The sequence below is a fragment of the Gavia stellata genome, chromosome 3 (assembly GCF_030936135.1).
Source record: "Gavia stellata isolate bGavSte3 chromosome 3, bGavSte3.hap2, whole genome shotgun sequence".
NCBI lineage: Eukaryota > Metazoa > Chordata > Aves > Gaviiformes > Gaviidae > Gavia > Gavia stellata.
This window is the reverse complement of record NC_082596.1, coordinates 80942626-80956257: the sequence shown is the minus strand read 5'-3', so window position 1 is coordinate 80956257 and position 13632 is coordinate 80942626.

The window sequence follows — 13632 nt, the reverse complement described above, 5'->3', positions numbered from 1 at the left end:
CAATACAAAAGGCTAAGGCACCTACGGAACCATGAAACAGCAGGCTGGTACCACCTGAAGAACGAAACACTCTTTCTCAGGTGGAAGGGAGGGCGAGGACAGAAAGGAGAGGTGAGATCCCATACTGATCTATAGCGTAAAACAGTGGCACAGTTTGTTTGGGTTCTTTTTTACCTACTTAGTAGAAAGATATGGAATTGTTTGGAACTACTTCATTCTTTAAACAGAAATTAATAAAACGCCTACCTAATTTGTACAAACAAATTGATTGAAAGGCTGAGGGTTGTTTTATGGAACGGAGCTTGAAATACTCATTTTGAAATGTGGAGACATTTTTTAATACAGTTTGACATTGGATTGCATCTGCCCAGAGCGCTGCAAGCAATTATGGTTCAATCAGCTAATAATACCTTTCTTCTTTGAGGATGGTATCTTCCATAATCTACCAAGCACAAGGTAAAACAATGTATTGCAGAAACCTATATAGCCAGAAAGAGGAAATAAGGCATAAACTATATGAACTAATGACACCTGGAAGAAATACAGTTTATATTTACTGTTTATATTTAATGTTATATATTAAATATTGTATTTTGATAAATCAAAATTCAGTTTTCTTATTGCAACACACCTAATACATTTTCTGTTGAAAAATCATAGCGATATTTTTTTCTGTCACATTTACCGTTAAGATTAATCTTATAAAATATTATGAATCTAACATTTCTGTTTAGAAAACATATTCTAAGCTTTACAAAGAGTGTCATACAGACATCAAGAGGTTTTTATGGAATCAGGAATTCATAGTTCATTTCTGTTTCTTGATAATTAAACTATTAACTTCTCTTGTTGGTGCCATCATGCTTTATTTACAGAGATGTCACGTTATTTGCTTTTACTTAAGATGTCAAACTGCAAGATCTTTAACCTGATTTGCAGCTCTTCCACAGATAAGTGCATAGCATCCTGTGATCCAGGTCACCGACTCTGAGTCACCAAAGGTGAAATTTTATACGACTAAGTAAAAGAAAACTGCTTACTTCACAATATCTTCTCTCTTCGAGATACATGATGTAGAGGAAGCTTTGATTTTATATTGTTAGCCAAAAACAACACCCAAACTTTAGAGATGATCCTGTTCTTTTTTCTTTTGAATGGCAGCTGTGCTAACACTCAGAAAGTTGTCACAGTGTGAATTGGAACAGGTATATAACTAAAGTTCCTTTAAAATATGAGGGGTCAAAGTTCAATTAAGAAGTTACACTGAGTATGGATCTTTGAGGCATGTACCTTCATAAGGGAAGAGGAAAAAGAGTTGGACTGTAGTGAGTGCTTTCAGTTTCAGCAGTCAGTTCTTGGGGACACTACTGTTATGCTCATACTGGTTTTCCAGAGATTTAACTCCTAGCTCTAACAGGTGATGGCCTCTTCCATGTCCTCCATAATGATTATAAAAAGTGCTTGCTACCTTGTCTTCCATGATCCCACACTAAGCAGAAGCAGTCTGGATATGAGAAGGACAGAGACATTCCCTTTACAACTGCTTTATGCAGTAAATAAGAATGACAAATGTCAGCTGCCACAGATAGTGAAGCTTGTCATGGTAGAGATTACAGATGCATACCACTATTGTACAATCACAGGGTAGTTCAAGCTTGGAAGGGATCTCAGGAGGTCATTCAGTCTGACTTCTTACTCAAAGCAGGGTCAGCTATGAGGTCAGACCAAGTTGCTCAGAGATTTATCCAGTCAGGTCTTAAAAACCTCCTGGAGACTACACAACCTCTCTGGGCAACCAGTTCAAGTGCTTACCTGTCATCATATCATTGACGAACAAATTTCTCCCCCTTTCAGATATGAAAATAAATTGAAAATAAAGCCGTGAGTTTATGCCAAGAACACTAACTTGATCTGCATTTTTCTACCGAGACATGACAAAATACGTTCTTTTTTCCAAGACATACTCTACTTTTTAGGTCATTTCACTTTTTCATATGTTCCTGGTTCCTTAACATTTAAAAAAATAATCTGTAAAAATTAATTTCACCATATTCTTTGATCCATTATTGCACAAAAGTAGTTCTTGAAGTATGCTCGTTATCTGGGATTTAATGTCTAAGTTCTCGTGCTTGGGAGCTTGCTTTGCTTGGTTGTCTCTTGCTCGATGTATTTCTGTTGTTAGATGCCATAGGATTTCAGCATACCACAGCACTGAGAAGTGTACACACTCCTCTTATTTTTCGTTTTAAAAAGTCAACAGTTTGTTACGGTTTTCTAATTTTCGGAAAGTGGACAATTACTGAGAACCACAGCTACCCCATTTGAATGTCATGTCATGTATTATGTCTTTCTAGCTGTATTCTTATCTGTACTGACAAATAGTCAGCTGATAAAGGGGTCTGGCCGCTAGAATAATGCAGCTAGAAAAAAAATCAGTACTGTCTTTTAAAAGAGGGTATTTTAATCATCATTTGCAGCATGTTTTAAAGGTAATACAGGCTTGCAGCTGTATCATCTGAAGGTATCATAAACTTTCATGGATAAACACAGAAAATAGTCCTTTTGACTTCTGTCATTTAAGGAAACAAGAAGGACAAAAGTGAGAAAACTATCTAGAAAGTTTGTCTGTCTGCATTTCCTTTTTTCCAAGTAACTCTGCAACATTTGTTACATCAGGTGATACATTTAATACCTAATTAGCATTAATAAAAGGTACTTCATTGTACTGCAGATTTAGAAAGGTTCCATAGGCTAGACATTACATGCTGTGACTGGAGTAATCCCTGGTTATCACTTTTAGATGGATACAAGGAGTCAGTGATATACCATAGATTTAATATCCTGTTACTGCTAATTAGGTTTGCTTCATTGCTTCACTTTCTTTTGCATCCTTGTCCTATAACTTGTCTTGTCCTTGATAGATGTAGGTGTCTAGAGACGAAATATGGTAATTGCCAGATATACTCCTTCTTTCATCAAGTGGAAGTTCTTTAAATGTTTTATAGCTCATTCTTCGCCTCCTCTGCTGTACAGACTGCTGTATTAAAATGATACAGTAATGGTAATATCTGTTTAGGTACATCATGTAATACATCAGCTTAGTAACTCCTTCACTATCAAATAATGCTTATCAGGACCATAAAGATAGAGGTTTTATTTGCCTCTGCAAGTCTGTGACCTCTCCCAGGCTCAAGATCAGCCAGGCAGCAAGAGAAACAGCATGAGACAATGGCTCAGTGCTAAAGAGAAACCTAAACATTTCCCAAAAAAACAACGGGCTTCATCTTTACCAGGCAGGGGGTCCATATCATCAGCAAAGGATGAATGGTTACCTACTGTGGGATAACCATGGTTTTAGAAGCATCCAAAGCTTTTCTGCTTCTCCAAAATCTTACCACTGATTAACAGCTGTCACAAGAAGGCTAATGACTGCAGGGAATGCATCAGATTTCCTGTCTCTGAGACAGCAATGTATGTATCTATCATTCTATATATAGATCGAAAGAAACACACATTCATTTGTGGTTTTTTTCACTACTGTTATTCACTGATGGCAGTATTAAAAATGGAAAAAAGAGACATAGTTCCAGTGAGTATGATTTGAGAGAGGTGAGATGCACAAGCTTAATGAATTAAAGGCAATGGAAATCTAAATAACACTTTTAGATGTAAAATAGGTGTATAGAATGTACCCACAAAGAAGTCAAAATATGAATAAAAGGTTTAACTTAAGTCACTGAAAATCAGAACATCAATAAAAATTATAAACTGATGCCCACATCAGCTTGTGCAGGTCTTGTGATGTTGAACACAGATGGTAAATTAAGTGACAATGGGGTTTAAGCTAAATGTATTTCAGATTTAACTTTCTTACCCTTCTACTACATACATATAGAAATCAGGAGAAGTCACTCTTTTCTTTTGGAACTTATTTTTTAGTCTGTTCTTGTAGTATGTAAATACAATTGTAAATTGTACCTTTTCTATAAACAACTTAGAAAAAGCTAGAGGAGCTTACTGGTGAACAGTAACTTTTTTCTGAGATTGGGTGGGGTTTTTTTGTTTTTTGGTATTGGGTTTGGGTTTTTTAAGGCTCTTTCGGGACATGGGACACTATGGCTACCTCTTCTATATTTCGGTAAATGAGGATGTACTTTCTTGGTTGCCCTTTGCCTGTAGTTGTCCATATAGGCTACACTATATAGTTTTTCTATAGCAATTGCTTTTTATCAGACAGGTTTTTTGTTTTGGTTTTGTTTTCTTTTGTTTTTACAAAGTGCATATGTATCCTTACTGATAAGGAAATAGGGACTAATTTATTAAACGACTTGTCCAAATTTCCATAGTAAATTTATTGACTGAGAACTTCAGTTTCCTGACTTCTGCTTGCACACTGTCCTGCAGAAAAACTGTTCAATAATATTTGGAGTCCCGAGTATTACTCCCATATACATCTCAAATGCATGCAGCATTTCACAGGTCTCCAGCATCTAGAAACTGCACTGGTGGAGACCTGTTTCACACCTTGGAAGGCAGAATTCTGTGTGAATCAACTATTGGCATAGGTGCCTATAGTTTGTTGTTCCCTGAGCAAGTGCAAAATTCATAATGTCTTTAAAAAAGCATAACACCTTTAAAACTTTGTTTTCTGCACTATGAGTTTCAAATGTCAGTTCAGACTTTTGCTCTTCCAGGGTAAGTGGAATTGGATTTTCTAGCTAACAATTGCTAAACTCCAAGTTTTGTTTTTCCCGTTGGACAGTACGAGACAAATTTCCAAAACTCAGCTCCTTCAGCCTGAGAGTTCTAGGCTCTATCTTCAGCCTGTAAAACTGAAATAAGGCTTTTTCAATTTGCAGAAGAATTGGAAAAATGAACTCCGTAATGCTTACAAAACATGGGTACCATGAAAATGACCAACATGTAATCAATCAAATAGATGTATGATTCTTTGGTCTTCATGAGACAAAACTTTTTCCCATCAGAATTTATAAACATTTCACAAATTAGAAGAAATTAAGATTTCAGATTTTGGCAATCAGATATCGCCTACTCTCCTGTCTCTTGCAATTTCCTGGGTAACAATAGATATCTTAGCTGTATGCTCAGGACAGCTTATTTCACAGCATGCAATGACCTTCTGCTCTTCAAAAATGTCTTAATAATGTCTATCATGATAACCTTTCCCTCTTCTATGCAAAATTTTCACATTATAGACTATGCCTTTTAATTTTTCACTGATTTGACCTTCCCTTTAGATCTATTATTATTATGATGTGTTGATGGTAGCTGTTTGTCTGAACTCAAACTAAATATTCTGAAACTTTTCTGATATTTTATTGTCTTTCCATGATAAACTGGGTAGCTGAGTTAACACACAATAGATGTGAAAAAGAAAGGCAAAAGTGAAAAATTTGTTAGCTTCTTTAGGAAACATTAGAGGAAAGAGTCTTGTTACTGTTATGATTAAATGAGGACTAATTTGGACAAAGGGACCATATTTCTGCTTGTATGGTGAGGGTATAAGGAAGGCATTTCACCTTTAAGCAGGGCACAGCAAAATCTGACCCTAAATGATTATTTGCAGGAGTAATTTGACTGCTTCCTGACCACCATGGATCAGGCTGTGGCCATTGCAGGGAAGTTATGAGATTTAAAGTAGCTCCTTACTTTCTTATGGTGACTATGAGGTGATCTCTGTATAAATAGGGCAGGTTAAGGATTTAAGTCGTGATCTGATCCCTTTAGCAGAGTACTCATTGGCTCAAGTTTAAAGTTTGTGGATAGGCACAACTGAGTTTGTTACAGAGAAATAAATAAGATTACCACCTACCAAGGACTTGATCCAAGGTCCTGATACCCATTTGATGTCTTCCCATTTCCTCAAATGAGCTTTTGACTACAGTCAAAGTGCGCAGGTTGGAATTTTCAAGTCAGCTAAAAAAAAGAACAGGTAATCCAGATAATAGTGTGTTTGTAAGGAGACGAGAGATAAATTCAGTTAGGAAAACCTTCTTTAGCTTCCCTTCCCATCTTGTGTATAGACTAAACATTTGAATATTGGAATTTTGAAATACTTGATCCATAAATGAGGGAGAATGTGTTGGAATCAAGAATGGAAGGTGGAAGTAAATGGAGGATGGAAGGAGGAATCCTGCATACTAATAATCATGTTTGTGTGGCTTATGATGATTAGTCAGAGGAAGAACAGTTAATAGTATTATATCTCTGACTTTTGAAATACAAAAAAGCAATGAAAGTCATCCTAAGATGACTATATGAGATTTTTATATAAAGCTGCATGAGGTGTCATGGAGGATGGGTAACAAGTCCAATACTTGACTCAAAGGTAACAAAAGAATTTAGCCAAGAGTATAGTAATCCTTTGCCATGCAAACAGAAAAGTAGAGTGGAACTTTGTCCTAGGCAGAGTATTTTGCAACTGAAAGCAAAGTAAGTGAATAGTGGCTGATGGAAGCTGCTGGAAGAACAGTCCAGTTGGTGCCAAAGGCACCTTCTGGTGGAAAGTACTGTTGCCATATTTGCCATGTGTTTGAAGCAAAGCAATGTGAAAGTGCAGTGTTTATTTTTCCACTTATGCCTTACCTTTGGCATCTCCTGACTACATTATACAATCAAAACAAGGAATGGAACATAAAGGCTATGGAAACTCTTGATGCTCTCTGAGCCTTGATGGATATATTTCTGAAACACAGAAGTTTACAAAATTAGTTTTGGTTTATACAGTGGCTGAAGACGTTTCACCACCTTTCAGCAGGTGGTGAAATAGGGGTGTCTATCTATTTGGGTGTAAGAGAGACAGAAAACTAAGGACTTGTCTTAAATGATTAAGTGTCATATAAGCCATATAAGGGGAAAAGAGATATTGAAATTTAGATCAAAATGTAGCTGCAGCTTCATTATTTCAAAAAGGGCCAAAAGCTCATTTTACTGCATAACTGAAGCTACTAAACAACTGCAGATGGACTGCATGTATCCATTACTATAAAACAACCTATGCTCTACAAAAATCAGAAACGCCTGATCCTTGGGTGTAGATCAAGCAAATTAGTTATACTAAAGGTGTTTGATCTGGTAACTTTGAGTTTGAACAGAACATTACTACTTGTTTAATTCACCTTCATGTTTAAAGTGAAAACAACTGCAAGAAATGAAATATTGCTTAAAATATTCAGGGCAGCAGCATATGCCTCAAGAGATAAGACTTTCACTGTTAGTTTAATTAAAAGACCAAAAAGTAAGCTTCAAGTGTTATTTACAGGTTCTTGACATATTCACTAATGAATCATAGGATTCTGTAAAGGTTATTCTGCCTATTACAAAAGAAGTGCACAATAATTGTTTTTAACCAACTTATTTTCTTCACAAAGTTGTATGCCATTCATGATAGATCAATGTGCTTGAAATGGGAAACAAAGATTCTTTTTTTACTGTTTTGAATAGCTAGCTAGCCAGCTTCATATGTGAGATAGAGTACAGTGTTACATTGTTATGTTCATTGTTGTACACTAAGGAGTTAAGCATACTACCAGCACAACTTTTACTACTCTGTATTTTCCAGAACACTTAATTTATTTTTAGGAATATCAGGAATGTTTGGTGCCACTGCTAGCACACCAGATAATGAAGGATTTCCAAAATCCAATACATTCTTCGCTTTAGTACAATCAATCTTTATTCTTTCTGCATGCATATTTATCAACCTGATTGGTAATTTTTTTTTTCTGTTTCTTTTTCTGTTAAGATCTTTCTCATGCACACACATACACTCTTTCTTCAGTATTTATCTGTTTCATTAGACAGTCTCTCAGCTAAAACAAAAAAAGAAAACCACTCTTCTTTTCCAAATAAGTGATTTTAGGATTCATAGAGATGATAGTGCATCCTGCCTCTGATATAAGGGGTGCTAGACAATGTATAACAGCATTTGTATTAGCATCATACCAGATTTTTAAAGTAATAGCTCTAAATACAACATGCCTTACATAATAATGTGTTGCTCATCTTCTTCTGCCTTCTAAAGAACAGGGATCAGCTTACTTCAGCTGTGGCTTGCTGCAGAAGGACAGATTTTGAAATACAGTTTTCATAGCTCTTGTTTTTATTTAGAGTGCTGTCTAGATTAGATAGCCAACATTAGAGAGCTATTGACTTGTCCCTATAAGCAAAGAACCTAAGTGCACCAGAAGATCAAAAATTCTGCATTTTTCTGTTTGAAACATCTTTGTTGTTTCTCCCTTATTAAAGGGAGAGGGAAGAGCTCTTTTTATAATAGATCATTATTAAAATAACATTTTTATTATTAAACTTAAGAATAAAAGAATAAAATCTTGCCTCTCTTCACATCATCAGGAGTTAAAGGTTAAGATTTTATCTGAAAAAAACAACTGACCATACTGGGCATTGAAGGGAGAAATAGCAATCTGAGCTAATCATCTGAGCTATACACACTCAGAGGAAAGGAAAAAAAGCTAACATTCAAAACCTACTTCAAGGGTGACTGTGAATAGCAAATTAGGTACAGCTTGTGGTAAAGTGTGGCTGAAAAAAAGCCATACCTCTGCCTACTGAGGTCCTTAGATACATTTCCATGTCTGCTACAGTTTCCCTGCATTTTGTGCACGTATCCAGATTTATCAGTCTCCGGCAGCCAGCAAGGGTACAGAAAAAACCTGGAGGGAATTACATTTCCTTCAGCAGCAGGTGGTTTCCCTCTGGCAAGAGATTTTCTGAGGACCTTAAATGGGCCCATTTAATTTCCAGCCATGTTCTAAAAGCTGTGTTTAGTTTTGGAGGAGACTGTCTTCAACTCGGACACTCATTCTGACGGATTTGTGTCAGGTTGTGCCCTGAAAGATTCGGTTACAGTCAAAATGAGTGTATTGTGTCCTCTCCACCTGCCCCATAGCCTCTTCCACAGGCTGGAAGCTTGTCCACATTAGGAGCTTTACCACATCTGCAAGCCCCTCTGTTCCCTCCAATGGAGACAGGGCAGTGAAGAGCTCCCTCCACAAGCCAGAAAGAGTCAATTAGGATTGAAAAAGAACTGGCTTTAAAGCCAGGAGAACACTTTTTTTTAAGGCTATGTGCCTCTGACACCAAGGATCAGAAATACTCCTATCATTTCTCTGTGTGTGTCAGATGACAAATTCTTGATAAAGAAGGAATGCATTGAAGAATGAGCTAAAAAAGCACAGATTCGGTAACTTGTTGTCTGCAGGTCTCCCAAAATATTCTGTGTAGATTAAGCTGGTTTTTTCTATCCATGTACTGTCTTGCCACATGCACTCGTCAATCTGGGCCAAATTATTTCTGCTTATAGACAAAAAAATGAATGTACAGCTTTTGTCAAAAGCCTTCAACAAGATATGCTCCAGAGTACCTCAGGAATAGTGAAACGGTTTGAGGACCTACTTTGTGCAGAGCCCTGAGAAACAAGAGAAAAGAAAAAAACCCACTTCTTTTGATTTCTCTGTTATTCAGATCCCACTGTCCATTGCTTATAAATAATTGTGATCACATCTGAGATATTTGACTGCATTACTAAATTTTGTTCCTAACTGAAATAAAGCACAGAACTCAAAATTTTGGTTAAAGTTTAAGAGCAAAGCCAACTGCTATCTAAATGAAAAATATGTTTTATTTGAAACAAACAAACAAAATCCAAATTAGTCTTATAAATCCTACTCTTTCACACAGGTGTATTTTCAACAACTTTCGGATAGTCCTACCTATGGCTTCTGCATCTTTCCCTCTCTTCTTTCGACAAAGAATTAGAAGCAAATGCATTCTTGAATCCTACAGAGAATGGACAGAAAAGCAGAATAAGCCAAATAGAGAATGTGCAACTTCTTTCCCATACAGTATACTTTAACATTTTTTGATGCTTTTCATGACCACTGAAAAAGTAAATGTGAAACAGCAGTCTGAATACTGCATAGGACTTTCTGAATAGAAAGCTGTAACTCTTATCATAGATTTGGATATTTCTCTAAACATTTGCATTAAAAAAATCAATCATCCACTGGATTTAAAATGAAAACCTAAATGAAGCAATTATTGTTTTATGAGCCCCAAAAAGTGCAAATAAGCTTACTTTGTAAGCTAATATAAAGTCTGTAATTTAAAAACCTTGTCAAATGGGTGAAACATGCTTTGAACTTTTCCACAGTATGCTTATTACAGGTATGTAGATTACAGTCTAGGAAAGAAAAAAAGTAAATCTCGATAGTAGATTTCTAAGAATGGTAAAGGAGAGATCTAGTGTACTAAAAGTTTCATTATGGTATTAAATGGTTAAATGGAATGTAAACCTAATCAGGTGAATCTTCACTTAAAGGAAGGATAATCTTTATTTATTTGCTCTTTTGTACTTCTAATATTAGCACATAATTCTCACAATTATTTGAAAGCTAAGAAAGAATTCCTCTATCAAGAAAGAACAACAGAAAAATCTGAAGAATGCTGACAGTATACCTCGGTGATCAAATCGAAAACTACTAGGCAACCCTTTGCTTTATAAATGAATTTTTCATCAATTTATTTTAAGAAGTTACATTGCTTTTCTTCCGGCAGAAGTTTTCTCCATACTTCAGAATACAAAGAAAGATAGAGGAAATAATATAGAGAAATAATATAGAGAAAGGGCACACTCTTTGCTGGGTAAAAAACTGGCTGGATGGCCAGGCCCAAAGGGTTGTGGTGAATGGAGTTAAATCCAGTTGGCGGCCGGTCACAAGTGGTGTTCCCCATGACTCAGTTTTGGGGACAGTCTTGTTTAATATCTATCAATGATCTGCACAAGGGGATTGAGTGCACCCTCAGTAAGTTTGCAGATGACATCAAGTTGGGCGGGAGTGTTGATCTGCTCGAGGGTAGGAAGGCTCTGCAGAGGAATCTGGACAGGCTGGATCGATGGGCTGAGGCCAATTGTATGAGGTTCAACAAGGTCAAGTGCTGAGTCCTGTCCTTGGGTCATAACAGCCCCATGCAACGCTACAGGCTTGGGGACGAATGGCTGGAAAGCTGCCTGGCAGAAAAAGATTTCGGGGTGCTGGTCGACAGCCGGCTGAAGATGATCCAGCAGTGTGCCCAGGTGGCCAAGAAGGCCAACGGCATCCTGGCCTGTATCAGAAATAGTGTGGCCAGCAGGAGTAGGGAATTGATTGTACCTTTGTACTCAGCACTGGTGAGGCCGCACCTGGAATACTGTGTTCAGTTTTGGGCCCCTCACTACAAGAAGGACATAGAGGTGCTGGAGCGTGTCCAGAGAAATTCGACGAAGCTGGTGAGGGGTCTGGAACACAAGTCTTATGAGGAGCAGTTGAGAGAGCTGGGGTTGTTTAGTCTGGAGAAGAGAAGGCTGAGGGGAGACCTCATCCTTCTCTACAACTACCTGAAAGGAGGTTGCAGAGAAGTGGGTGTTGGTCTCTTCTCCCAAGTGATGAGTGACAGGACAAGAGGAAATGGCCTCAAGTTGTGCCAGGGGAGGTTTAGACTGGATATTAGGAAAAACTTCTTCACTGAAAGGGTTGTCAGATATTGGAACAGGCTGCCCAGGGAGGTGGTGGAGTCACCATCCCTGGAGGTATTTAAAAGACGTGTGGATGAGGCGCTTAGGGACATGGTTTAGTGGTGGACTTGGCAGTGTTAGGTTAATGGTTGGACTTGATGATCTTAAAGGGTTTTTCCAACATAAATGATTCTATGATTCTATGAAAATAATAAAAAAGACAGCTGAAATAATGTAAGTAATCAACACTGTTATAGAGATTCACATCTAAAGGAGGATTTTACTTTTACTCTCAAAGCTAAAATTCTAACATAGTACTACTAAAAATGTACTGGCCAAAAAAAAGGAAAACATAGCAGTGTCTAGCTGTGAATATTCTTTTATTGAATAGTGGAATCTACAGATCTCACCTATCCAGAAGGAAAATCAGACTACCCAGAAGAAACAGATATGGAAATTAAAGGGCTCGTGGTTTCTTGTCATTAAATGACACTTGCTATGCTCTGTCGTGGTAGCAAGTAGCAGTTCTTCTCTGCCTCAGAGTTAATGTAACTCATTATTTATTTTTTAAAAGTTGATTTGATAATAGAAGTTACCTCAGATGGAGGGAACCAACATGAAGAACATATTCTCAGGATGCCAAAGACTGCCAGCTGTTGTTCTTACCTCAAGGTGCAATCAGACCCAGATACGCAGATATTCAGTAGAATGGGAGCTATGGAGCTTCCTATTCAAAAAGCATTTTTTTAGATTTTATGTGGCATGGATACATTTTTCACAAGAATTTTTTACTGCGTCTAAGATGGATCACCAAGATAACACCCTTTAAAAAGAAACATTAATGCAATATTCTGTACAGACTTGGACAGCTGGCACTGGGTATTTTCAACAATTTTAGAGAAACAGAGGGTAATATTTTTAAATTGAAATGTTACAGAGAAAACTGTTGTTTCCTGCAAACTTTTATGTTTTCTTTGGAATTTCCTTCACTGCCATGTTCTCATAATAGTTTGGTCTATTTGGATTTGGTGAGGGTATAAGATCTTGCTTTTCTTCTGGAGTCATATGATGTCATGCTCAGCAATAAAAGCCAAGAGAAAGGAGGAAGAGGGGGGACATTCACTATTAAGGCATTTGTCTTCCAAAACAACCACTATACATACTGAGGCCCCACTTCCCAGGAGGTGGCTGGACATCACCTGTTGATGGGAAGTAGAGAATAAACCTTTTTGCTTTGCTTTTCTTCCACACTTGGCCTTTTCTTTTCTATATTAAACTGACTTTATCTTGGCCCACAAGTTTTTCATCTTATTTTCTCTCCCTGTCCTGCTGAGGAGGGGGAGTGAGCTTGGTGGGCACCTGGCAGCCAGCCATGGTCAACCCACCACATCCTCCTATGTCAATCTATTATATCTCCTAATCTATTGTAGGAGGTGGAGTAGGCTAGTTACATAGCTATGTTGTAAGTGAGTGTAGGGTACAGCCCAAGGGCCTTTCATTCTGAATACTTCCAAGAGTTTTTGGACAATGTTCAGTGCATCATCAGGCAAAGGTACATGACACCAACACCAATAGAAGCCTTTTAGGCATATCAGCCTGGGGCTTCACACAAGCCATCTAGATTCTCATAATTTTGGACACAACACAGCACGCTAAAAAGCATGGTGGCATTCATTCTAGACTCCTGGTAGGCCATGAAGAAAAAGAAATTAATTGATTTGTAACAAGACCAGGTGCATGGGAACTTCATAGACACCAGTCTTAATGATCTATCTTGGCCTGCAGTGTTGCAAAAATTTGAAGTCTGAGAGCATCTTTTACAAAAGCTTGTGATATATCCCTTTCTGGTTTCAACTGGTTTCAGTAGCACAGGAGTAGAATTAGGCCTGCTGTATGTTAACAGTCCTTGTACTTTGTGGTATTTACTCTAATTAAAGTAACTAAATCTTGTTTATTAGAGGCACACTGAATCCAAGTTGACTCAAGGTGTAGCTTCAAAGCCAAATAGCTAAAAATGTATGTTTGCATAACTTCATTCACTGGCATGATCCAGTTTCCTTTAGACTGGAAATAAGAATAAATGGAACAAAATTACAGAC